The 11488-nt window shown below is 30.2% G+C and overlaps 1 pseudogene; it reads left to right on the top strand.

The window, feature by feature from the left end:
- Positions 1 to 10270: 10270 nt before the first annotated feature.
- Positions 10271 to 10376, top strand: LOC137833773 (small nucleolar RNA R71; annotated as a pseudogene).
- The last annotated feature ends 1112 nt before the right edge of the window (positions 10377 to 11488 follow it).

Raw genomic sequence — 11488 nt, 5'->3', positions numbered from 1 at the left:
TTAGTTATTAAGATTTTAATTACGTTTTAATATTAAATTAGTCTTAAAAGATTAATAAAAATTAATTTAAATTTATATTTTAAATTATTTTTAAAAAAATTAATAAAAATTAATAAAATATTACTAGCTAATATTAATAATATTAATAGTTAATGGTTAGATATTAATTTAAAAATTATTTTAAATATTAATAATTTTTTTAATTTTTAAAATAATTTATAATTTAATTAATATAATAATTAATTACTTTAGTTTATAAAATTAGTTTCTTTTATTTCAAATAATTTTTTTGTTTTGATAGTTAGTAGTCACAATCTATGTACTGACACGGATAATGATACGATATGAACATGAAGATACAATGATACGACACGAACATGAAGATATGTATAATCTCTAAAATATAGGACATAGAGACACATATTTATATATTATATAATTATAAATTATATAAATTGATAATAAATATTTATATATTATATAATTATAAATTATATAAATTGACAATAAATATTTATGTGTATAAGTATGTTTCAGATTATTTTTTGGAGCATAAAGATGTTTTTCATGACTGGTTCAAAATGATTTGTTTTTTATTTTTATAATCATAACAAAAATTATACAATAAATTTGAGTTTTTAAAAAATTAATGTATTTTTTCTTTTTAAAATTGCGTTAGAATTGTACTAGAATTTTCAAAAATCCAACAAACACTTTTTGAATTACATGTCCTACAAGTATCATACAAATGTTGGTGTTTGATATGATTATCTAACATCGACATATCATTTAAGAGAAGTGTATGAGTTTTATAGGTCACAACTTTCGACTTTTCTCGATCGACCAAAGTGTTGTGTGTATTGGGTATGGTAAAATTTGAAATATCTACCCTAATTAATAATTAATATTTAAATTTTTGAATTGATTTATTTAAATAAAATATTCTGAAAATGTAGGGAATTTAGATTAAAATTTTAAGCATACCAAATTTTCATAAATTTTTAAACCTGAGATAAATACGGGTGTTAAAGTGGGGGAGCCGTGCGGACCGGCTCGTGGTTCGTTGAAATAAACACATAACGGATTGTCTATTTTAACTTGTTGGCCTGTTTAGGTCCGTTCACATAATTCACAGTCCGTTTTAGCCCTTATTATGAAAAATATGTCTGGAAGGTTGGGTGGAAAAGTAAGTAATCATCAGTTAGTTTGTAACTTGTAACTTAGGTAATTTTTGTGCGAAAAATAATGAAATTTTTACCAAAAGCTTTTTAGTTGTATTAATAAGAAACAAACACAAATGGATAAAAAATAACATTAAAAATATTTGGTGGAAAACCATTTGTTTTTAGAATTTTTTTTTGCAAAGAATTATGAAATTTTGACCATAAGTATTTGAACTATTATTTATGGAAATAACCACAAAGATAAAAATGATTTTGAAAAGGTTTAGAAACAAAGTCAATTGAATTGATTTGTCACTTAACAAATTTTAGTGATTTGGGTGACTAGTTGGGTTCAATGCAATGAATAATGAAATTTTTACCTTAACTTTTTTAGCCCTCTTCCTTGAAAATATGTTTGAAAAATTTGGTGGGAAAACTAATGAATTGTTGTTTGCAACTTAAGTAAGTTTAGTTCGAATAATAATGAAATTTTGACCATAAGATTTTTTAGTCGTATTATAAGAAATAATTACAAATGGGTAAAAAAAAATCATGTTGAGAAGGTTTGGTAAAAAATCAAGTCATTTTAAGTTGGTTTTACACTTAGCCAAATTCATTAAAAAAATCATAAAATCTTGACTAAAAGGATTTTGACTTCAATTGGTGAGAAATAACCACAAATGGATAAAAAATAATTTTGGAAAGGTTTAGTAAAAAAACAAAGTCATGAGGTAGTCAATTTTAGTAGTTTTGGTGACTAGTCATGGTGATGAAATTTCAACTTGAAGTTTTTTTAGGTCTCTTTATAAAAATTATGTTTAGTATGTTTGGTGGAAAATTAAATAATCGTGAGTTGGTTTGCAACTTAAAATTTTTTATGCAAAAAATTATGAAATTTTTAGCAGAAGTTTTTTATTTTTTGCAATATTAATAAAAAACAATGATGTTGGAAGAAAAAGCAAGTTATTTTGAGCTAGTTTCGCACTTAGGCAATTTTTGTTCAAATAATCATGAAATTTGGATTGGAAATTAGTCAAAAACATCCACAAATGGATAAAAAATAATTTGACAAGGTTTGATGAAAAAAAAGTCATCATGAGTTGATTTGGGTTGGTTTGTCACTTAACAAATTTTTGTGATTTTGGTGACTAGTAAGATTTAGGTCAAGGAGTTATGAAATTTCGACCTTAATATTTTTTTTGTTTATTTATAGGAATATAATTGAAAGGTTTGGTGAGAAAATAATGTAATCCTAAGTTGATTTGCAACTTTAAGTAAATTTCGTGTGAAAAATCATAAATTTTTTAGTATAGAAAACACCACAAATGGGTAAAAAATGGTGTTGGGAAGGTTTGATGAGAAACCAAGTCAGTCTGAGTTGGTTTTGCACTTAAACAATGTAAAAAATCATAAAATTTGGATCGGAAGTGAGCCGTATTAATCGAAAACAACCATAAATAAATAAAAAACAAATTTATGAAGGTTTGGTGTAGAAACAAAGTCATATTAAGTTGGTTTTTTTCGATTTGACATTTAGCATTTTTTAGGGTTTTAGTGGCTACTCAAATTCGGTGTGATGAGTCATGAAAACTCAATCTCAAGCTTTAGTGAATTGTTTGAACAAGCCACGTTACTCAGTCTCGGTGATTAACCGACTGATTGAAAGCATATTTAAAGTACAATTATATAAATAGCAGTAGTTAAGGCAGTGCGGAGACTCCTTAAGAATCAGGGTCACACCCCATCAAATTTGAGTAATGTCTCGAAAAATTAGGGTAACTATCTTAGAAATCAACTAACACTGATACGTGCTGGATTTGTCCAGATAGGATCACAACAAGCAACAATGCTTTCAATAAGACATGTTGCAAACAACGACCAAAAAGAAGAGAAGATTGAAGAAGAATGAAAAGGAGGTGTGCCTCCTCAAAGAACAAAATAAAGAATTGAGACACAACTAAATGGGTATGCATGTCGATAATGAAGACAACTATTATCCGGACTCAAATTCGTTACTCGTCCAGACAACATACCGAACATACTCATGTCATTGAGGAGGAGGATGACTTGAAGGGACATCCATTCACTAAAGAAATAACAGAAGCACAACTCCCTCCTAAATGGAAGGTTTTGAACATCAAACTCTATGATGACACCATAGATCTGGATAAACATATGAATGTTTACGAAACGCAGATGAATCTTTACACCACAAATAAATCAATATGGTGTAAGGTTTTTCCCGCCTCTCTTAAAGAATGAGCACTTAGTTGGTTCATTCAACTTCTATCTGATTTAGTGGATAACTTCAAAACTTTGTTAGCTAAATTTGGCACCCAATTCACAACCAACTGAACGCAACACATAATATTTATAGCTTTGGTCAATAAAAGATAAGACAAGGGTGAACCACTATGAGCGTTCATGGAATGATTTAGCAAATTGAACCTTGTTGAAGAAGAGCTTTGATGACTCCAAATCTCTTGAAGGCCGATTGTAGCTTAGTTGGGTGTGTTCCGGGGTAGTTTGAATTTGTTAATTCATTCATCCAAAGCTGGTTTAATTCAAATCTTGTTAAAAAAAGTGTTTTAAGAAGGAGCAGAAAAATAATAAGTTGTTTTATCGTTTCAATTGGTTGTTTCATACTTAAGGTTTTTGAAACCGGTTTTGGCAAATTTGAATTTGATTGAATTTGTTGTCAAACCAATTCAATCAGTTATTTATGTTAGAATTAATGGCTTAAACAAGAGGGGAGATGAAGTGTTTGTCAAAAGATTTTTGAAAAGATTGGATAAGAATGAAGTTTTAACAACAATCACAGAAGAAGTAATCAAGGAAGCCAATCAAACAATGTAATTAAAATTGTTTGCAGAATTTCAATCGGTTGAAACTTTGTTTTAACCGGTTGTTTATGGCAGCAACAAAAACAAAATTAAATCAAATAGTTTATAAGGAGTGAGAGAGATAGAGATTACACAACCAATTTATACTGGTTCACTCAACCCTGAGCTACATCCAGCTCCCAGATCAACCACTGGGTTTCCACTAGTAATCAATTACAAATTACACAACCTCAAAGCCACAAAGAGGTGATCTTGATACCAAAAGAACCACTCACCCTCTTTGCCTTCACACAACCTTTGTCAGAACACCCTCTAACCTTACAGTTTTACACACTTCACAATTACAAAAAAAGAAACTTTTACAAGAATCAGAAAGAACAAATTACAGGGATCACAGAGCTCCTCAGATCAAACCTTGAATCAATGCACAACTACTTAGCAATCTTGCAAAACTTTGATTTGAATCTTTTCTCAAAAATAATTTCAATCTCACTTTCTTGTGTATATATTTTTTTAAAGATACAAAGAGAAGCCATATTTATAGCTCTTAAAACTAGCCGTTCTAGGCAGTCAATCATGAGCTAAAACAGTTTTAATCCAACTGAAAACAGATCCAACAGGATTTTGAAAAGCTGTTATGAAATGTGACAATCAACCGGTTAAAATGTCGTTTTAACCGGTTGAATTGGTTAGATAATTAGTTAACCAAGTCAAAAATAGTTTTGAAAACCTTCAATCAAGCTAAGTGACAAACAACCGATTATATCATGGTTTCAACCGATTGTTTTTCTCTTGCTTAGAAAAATACTTTTCTCTTTTAAAATAGATTAAACCAGCTTGTACAAGGGACTAGGAATGATCTTTACAAGAATTCTAAACACCCTAGACTAAGATAAACCAAAAAGCAGCACAACTTCAACCTTCAACACAGATTTGAATCATCAAAGCTTCCATGTTCTACAATTTCGACAAAACAACCGACTACTTTTTTAACTGTCTGAATAGAATTTTGTTAAGTTGGTTAAATCTACTTTGAATGATTTGAAACTGATTTGGCTTTTATAATAAATGTTTTCAAATGCTAATTGGAGTATAAATGTTTTGTTTTACACTCCTAGCATGAATTTTACAAGATCAGTTTGTGAAATCAAGTTTTCTCCAAGATTGCTTAAAGCTTTGGATATTTCTTTAAGAGTGAAGTAGGACTTGTAGTGTACTTTGATTTGATTTGTACCAGGTGTGATCAATCATATTTCTTTCTTTATTTGTAATTCTGTAATTACTGGTGTTCACAGAGTCAGAGGGTGTTCTGATCTGTGGTGTAATTGTGTGCCAAAGGAAGTGTGTGTTCTTGAGGGGATCAATATCACTTCTTTGGTGGTTGTGTGTTTGTAATCTAGTTTTTGATTACTTAGTCGATACCCACAAGGAACAATTCTAATTAAGAAGTTCTATTATAAAACTTATCAGATATAGGAAATAACTGTAGAAACTTGTTCATAACCAAATCATCACTTTTACCAGAAATAACTCAAAGTTTACGATTTGATTCAACAAGTAACAAAACTAACTTATCAAATATAGATAAAAATACTTGGGATTGAATTAATTTTATCTCAATTATATGTATTTCAGAATAATACAATATATAATACTAAAAAATAGTTATCCTTGATGCTTAATTTAAAGTCATTCACCTTGATTCCTCACAGATGAAATTCATAAAATGATTTATCAAACACTGATTCCTCATATATCTAACAAATCATTTAGCTTTATGAACAAAATTATGATGCAATTAATAACTTGCATTTTATTCCTAGCATTACAAGTTATCAAGTATTTTCGTCTATTTCAAATTCTTAAAAATACTTAAATACTTTTATGTTAAATATAAGGATCAAAATCAAGACTTAATTGATCAGATAGAATTAAGCAACAAACATGAAACAAAAATACCAAGAACAAGTAGAAAATAAAATATTATATATATATATATATATATGTATGTATCACCAAAATACATTTGAACAAAGTAGATTACATTAAATTTCGTTGGAAAGCACTTAGCCACTCATGATAGTTCCTCCAATCTTCATTCTTAATTTGATTTGCATAAGAAGGACTGATCTGAGCAGATTCTTCTCCTGAGATCATAGTCTTCTTCTCTTCCTCTCACTAATTTCTCCCTATAATCGTCACTTCTTTTTCACCGCCCCTGTTTTAACTTTGTTCCAGAATTTATTTAATCAAGTTTAGTTCAAGCGAGCCAATCTAGCTTAGGCTAGATCATTCGGTGTTGTTTTAGCTTGGGCGAGCAATTCTAGCCTGAGCTAGACTAGTACTGCAGAATTAATTTAATTTGGATAATTTTAGCCTAAGCTAAATCTTCTAGCTTGAGCGAGATGTTTCCTTTATATTTTTCTTTTTTACTTCTTCTTGGGATCCAATTAAGTCTTTGTTTTCTTTCTTTTAATGCTTCATATTCATATGAAATTTACACAAGAATTGAGATTAAATTTCTTCATTTGTTTCCTGGTTCAAAATATATAATCGGATTCAATAATTCTCAGATTAGGATATTTTTCTTACATTAAGCAACAATTAAGTTCTAAAGTGTTCAATTTTCTCAATCATAAAAACTACACATTGGCACTTATCAATTTCTCCCCAACCTAGAATCTTGCTTGTCCTCAAGCAAAGTAATTGAATCCCAAAAAATAAAAGTTCATTCCTCCCCATAGAACCTTAAAAATAAAATCTATAGTTCAATATCGAAACAACTTCATGAAAAGAGTACAGGATAAATCAACAAAAAAAATTATGGTGTTTCGTATCAATTCAAACTAAGACATGATAAGAATGTATTCAATTTCCAAGGTAAACAATTGTTACTCTTTACTTAGAATCAGACTAAGGAATTTCCCTCTTCATTCCTCACTCGTGCTCACTCGTGAGTGTTTTTCCTCTCTTTTCAATGATTTCTAAGTTAATTTAAGGTTTCCCTTCAATTCCAGTTGATTACAAACACTTTTACAAACATAGATCTTGAGGTCTTTTTTCAGGTTGTGATGAGGTTGGGTTACAAAGAAAATTTGGTTTTTCCAGGATAACAAAATGCTCACTTAACAAAAGATTAACATATTTGCTATTCAATTTCTAAATGTGTTATCCATTATCCTTTCCAGATTCATCCACATTGCTTCCTTTTTATTCTTGTAATTCTCTTTCCTTTTTTCTTTTTTTATAAAAGAGAATGAGAATGTGGATTACTTTGTAATCCTTTTTTTTTCTCCAAATCCCATAAGCCATACCAAATCCAATTCTTCTAATTGTAGAAATTTGAATTGCACATATGCTCTCCTTTTGTTAGCATACCACAGGGTAGGACAATATATGTATATAAGAAGTTAGGGTGCAATAAAACAATTTTTAGCTAAAAAAGTGTTATTTTTCTGCACATTTCGTTATATACTGCAAAGGTTAGCTGTTTGGCCCTGAGTTTTCTCTCATCCAACTCTATTAAACATGCCTTAATCATCTCCATGTTTGATTTTGTGATGCAAATTGGGTAGAAAATTAGGCAACCTCAATTAACTCTTCACTAGTGAAAATCTCTCGAACTGTTTAAAGGTTTCACACTCTCACTTGGTTGGCTAATTTAAATTCCTCATTTGTTCTTAGTCATTGCTTTCAACTGTTTAACTTGTTCCAACTTTTATACATTACTATCCTATCATTCCTAGATTTGAGTGATGGTTTCAGCCACAACTTTTTTTCAGATTTAGTCCTTGATCAATCCATTTGATTGTTCTAATTTAGAACTGGGATTTGATTTTTCCAAAAAAAATACTATTATCTATCTATGTACAAAATTTCACAAAACATACAAATTTAGACAATATTACTAATCTTAAGTTTGCAATCAACAAAAGTTCAAGTAAGAAATATTAAACTAAACTACTAAAGTCAATTTACTAAATTAAACTACTTAAACTAAATTAATACTGAAATTAAAGTTAAACAAAATGATAAAATCAGTTTTCTGTTCATTGTGCATGAGAAATATTAATCTCCTCTTGCGATTTTGTTCCTCTCTGTGAAAAAATCATCATTATGAAATTGATTTGAATGTTCATCATCTGTTGTTGTTGCTATAAATGGTCCAACTCCCATTTCTGATGTATCTTCAACTCTAGTCCCAACTCCAAACATTCCTGCCTCCCCTGAAAAGTTGTATTTGTCCCCAGGCCAGGATAAATAATCATTAAATTTAATGGGTGTCATCCATGAATTATTTTGACCTTGAGTAGAACCATGGTAGAGGCCTTGTTGGATCTTTGAGTTTGTAGCAATTTGGGAATGAAACCATAAAATGAAGATTTGCTTGAATGGAAATGGCAACACACTTGATTGGAAATGATTGAATGAAAATGGCAATGAGAATGTCTCTGAAGAAGATAAATTTATACATATAGTACTTACCTTGATAATGGAAATTTAGATGAAATGCTTGAATGAGTATGAAAACTTTGGGAAAGAAGTTTTAAAACTGAGAGCACTTGACTGAAAAGGAGATAGTGCGCAGGCTTTTTGAATGGGATTTTAAAATGGTGCAGTTAAACACTAGCCTAGGATAGGTCTTTTTAGCTCAGGCTAAAATTTGACAAAGAACAACACATTTTTCTAGCTTAAGCTAGATCAGTTTAGCTCAAGCTAAAATTTGGTCGAAAGCAACAAATTTATCTAGCTCAAGCTAGGCCTTTTTATAGAGTTTTCTAGCTCAGACTAGGTCATTTTAGCTCAGGCTAAACTTGCAGAATAAAATTTCTTTATTTTTTTTCATATTTAGCTTAGGCTATAAGAACCCAGCTTAAACTAAAATTACCCTACAATGAAATTTTCTTAAAAATTTACAGTTTGTCTTTGTCATTAGTTTCAAACCTTTTTAAGCTTTCTTTCATCCATTCATTTCACCTAACATTTCAATCCAACATGACCATTTCAAAAATCAAAATGGTTTTAAAGACATAAAAAATTAAAACATACTATTGAATAAAAAAAATAAAAAAAATTGAAGACACACTTCAAAATAAAACACTGGGTTACCTCCCAGTAAGCGCTCGTTAACGTCATATAGCTTGACGTTTGGTTAACGTCATTAAAGGTTCAACAACAATCTTATCCATTCTGAAACATTCTTTCTGATCATTTGAATATTTCATTGTTTCAAAAACATTAAAGCATAGTTCTTCATCTTAAACACAAACCTTTAACCTTCCTTTGTCTACATCAATTATAACTTTGGCATTTTTCATGAATGGCTTTCCCAATATTAAAGGTACTTCAACATCTTCTTCAATATCCATAACAACAAAATCTACTGGTAATAGAAATTTGTCTACCTTTACCAACAGATCTTCAACTATTCCATGTGGATATTTGATTGATCTATCAACCAACTGCAAAGTCATTCTTGTTTGTCTCACTTCTACATCTCCAATTTTCTTTGACATTGATAAAGGCATCAAATTAATACTAGCTCCAAGATCCAATAATGTCTTTTCAATAGTGAGTTTTCCTATGGTAACTGGCAGAGTGAAACTTCAAGGATCTCTAGATTTCTGTGGCAATGATACAAACAATTATCTATTCACAAAGAAAACAAAATATTCACAATACTCAATAAGTTATACTTTAGAAATTCTTAAAAGAACTTGTTCCCCGACAACGATGCCAAAAACTTGTTGAATTATCCCGACAAGTATACCGAATCAACTGTAATATAGTACTATTTAAAGTACGAATGGAGAACCCATAGGGAACAATTCTAATTAAAAAGTTTTTTTTATAAAACTCATCAAGTATATAAAATAACTGTAGAAATAAGAGCATTGACCATTAAGATGATCTCCCCGACAAAAATCACACTTCAAAGCCTGATTCTAAATTGAAGGAGAATTTAGTGCATGTAACTGCTGAGGCAGTTTTGACATTTGCTTGGTTAATGCCTCAATTTGCTGAGTCAAAATCTTATTTTGTGCTAAAATTGCATCTAAAGTACTAAGATTCAGCATCCCCTTCTTTTGCATTGTATGTCTATCGTGTTGAGCTTGGTAATCTGTTGAGGCTAAAGCATCAATGATTCTTGTAGCTTGTTATGCATCAACAATCATCATTGTACCTCCTGCTGCAGCATCCAAGATCATTTTAGTATCGGGCCTTAAACCATTGTGGAATATTTTCAACTGACCAATATCCTCAAAGCCATGATTAAGACACCTTCTTAACATTACTTTAAAACGTTCCTAAGCTTCACAAAAGGGTTCATCTTGCCCTTGGCTGAATATGGAGATATTAGACTTAGCCTTGATATACCAAGAAAGTGGGAAGAATTTATGTAGGAATTTCTCTTCTACATCCTTCCAGCTACTTAGACTCTGGTTTGAATGAGACTTTAACCATTCTTTTGCCTTGCCTGCAAGTGAGAAAGGAAATAGACGCAAATAAACATATTCAATATCATTTTCCTTGAAGCCCATGGTACCAACCAACTCATATAATATGGATAGATGAGTATGAAGGTCTTCATGATCCATTTCAGTGAATTGATGAGTGTTAGTTAAACTAAGAAAAAAATGGCTTCATTTCTAATGATTTGGTGGCAGAAGGTATGGCTATGCTGGAGAAATGTCTCGGTCCTTGTTGCATTTCATAGTCTCTCAATGTCCTTCTAGGTGGATTTTATCTATTATCAGCCATTTGTAACTCTGTTTGATTGTGTGACTTGAGAATGTTGGAAGATTCTCCTTTTTCTTATCCTTGCTTCTTCTTTTCTTTTCTCTTCTTGCTCTGATTTCTTCTAGCTGTCTTCTCAATTTCTTGGTCAAATTTCAATTGATCTTCAGGAACATGTCCTCTTAATAACATATATCTAAGACAACCCAAACCAGGATTAACACAGGACAAAAGAATAAGATCTAAACAATTATCTATTCACAAAGAAAACAAAATATTCACAATACTCAATAAGTTATACTTTAGAAATTCTTAAAAGAACTTGTTCCCCGGCAACGATGCCAAAAACTTGTTGAATTATCCCGACAAGTATACCGAATCAACTGTAATATAGTACTATTTAAAGTACGAATGGAGAACCCATAGGGAACAATTCTAATTACGAAGTTTTTTTATAAAACTCATCAAGTATAGAAAATAACTGTAGAAACTTGTTCCCCGGCAACGATGCCAAAAACTTGTTGAATTATCCTGACAAGTATACCAATCAACTGTAATATAGTACTATTTAAAGTACGAATGGAGAACCCATAGGGAACAATTCTAATTAAGAAGTTTTTTTATAAAACTCATCAAGTATAGAAAATAACTGTAGAAACTTGTTCATAACCAAATTATCACTTTTACCAGAAATAACTCAAATTTTATGATTTGATTCAACAAGTAACGAAACTAACTTATCAA

This window comes from Phaseolus vulgaris, chromosome 6, assembly GCF_051622355.1.
Source record: "Phaseolus vulgaris cultivar YP4 chromosome 6, ASM5162235v1, whole genome shotgun sequence".
Lineage (NCBI taxonomy): Eukaryota > Viridiplantae > Streptophyta > Magnoliopsida > Fabales > Fabaceae > Phaseolus > Phaseolus vulgaris.
The sequence above is the reverse complement of the archived record's forward strand: the minus strand, read 5'-3'. Positions and strand labels throughout refer to the sequence as shown.